The sequence below is a fragment of the Nanorana parkeri genome, unplaced genomic scaffold, assembly GCF_000935625.1.
Source record: "Nanorana parkeri isolate BGI_ZX_2015 unplaced genomic scaffold, ASM93562v1 scaffold533, whole genome shotgun sequence".
Lineage (NCBI taxonomy): Eukaryota > Metazoa > Chordata > Amphibia > Anura > Dicroglossidae > Nanorana > Nanorana parkeri.
The window spans coordinates 539,702-541,013 of record NW_017306801.1 but is presented as its reverse complement, the minus strand read 5'-3'; the positions used below and the strand labels follow the sequence as shown (position 1 = coordinate 541,013).

Below are 1,312 nucleotides of genomic sequence, written 5' to 3'. Positions count from 1 at the left end.
TGATGGCGCATCCCAATGGAGATGGCTTCTTCCAACAAGACAATGTGCCATGCCACGGTGCTCGCATTGTGCAGGAGTGGTTTCAAGAACATGAGGGAGACTTTACCTTGCTTAGGTGGCCCCCACAATCACCAGATCTCAATCCAATTGCAGCATTTGTGGGATGAAGTTGAAAGAGCCAATCAGGCAGCTGGTTCCACAACCATCAAATCTCACAGAACTGGACAGTGCTATTCATCAGGTATGGTGTCCGATTCCTCGCATCACCTTTCAACATCTCGTGGAGTCAATGCCAAGAAGAATCGCCGCTGTATTGAAGGCAAAAGGTGGCCCAACGAAGTACTGATGGGGTGGTCATAATAATCTGGCCACTCAGTGTATATATAAGTGTGTGTGTTTGTATTCTTTTAAGGAGAACTATGGGGTCAGGGCTTTTCCCCATAGTTCTCCTTAGGGTAATGGGAGGACACAAACTAGCGTCTTTCCGTCACCCTAAGCTCAGTATACCGCGTGCTGTAGCGCGCGGTATACTGAGACGCCGCAGCTGAAGCGGATCCCGACAATTGTGCCGGGATTCGCCCAGCTGCGTGACTGACAGCTGGCTCTGCCTATAAAGAGCCAATCAGGCAGCTGGTTCCACAACCATCAAATCTCACAGAACTGGACAGTGCTATTCATCAGGTATAGTGTCAGATTCCTCGCATCACCTTTCAACATCTCGTGGAGTCAATGCCAAGAAGAATCGCCGCTGTATTGAAGGCAAAAGGTGGCCCAACGAAGTACTGATGGGGTGGTCATAATAATCTGGCCACTCAGTGTATATATAAGTGTGTGTGTTTGTATTCTTTTAAGGAGAACTATGGGGTCAGGGCTTTTCCCCATAGTTCTCCTTAGGGTAATGGGAGGACACAAACTAGCGTCTTTCCGTCACCCTAAGCTCAGTATACCGCGTGCTGTAGCGCGCGGTATACTGAGACGCCGCAGCTGAAGCGGATCCCGACAATTGTGCCGGGATTCGCCCAGCTGCGTGACTGACAGCTGGCTCTGCCTATCTAGAGGCAGAGCCAGCTGCACCCGCCCCCTCCCCCATCCGTTCCACCAGTCAGCGCTGGCTGATCGGAGCGGCGAGGGGGGAATCCAGTCTCTCCCCTGTCACGGCAGAGTGCAGTGACAGGATCGAGAGGTGAGCGAACGCCGGTATGTGTTCGCTGACTTCCCGATCTACTGAGCTGACCTGTGACAGTCTCATTGTCACAGGTCGGCTAGAACTATGAGGTGAGTGAAAAGCACTCACCTCATAGTTCTCCTTTAA

The 1,312-nt window shown here is 51.6% G+C and overlaps 1 protein-coding gene across 1 annotated transcript in view; it reads right to left on the bottom strand.

The window, feature by feature from the left end:
• The window catches only part of LOC108791198 (fibrocystin-like), a 29,918-nt gene that overhangs the window by 24,186 nt on the left and 4,420 nt on the right, over positions 1–1,312 (bottom strand). The gene's annotated exons all lie outside the window — the stretch shown is intronic.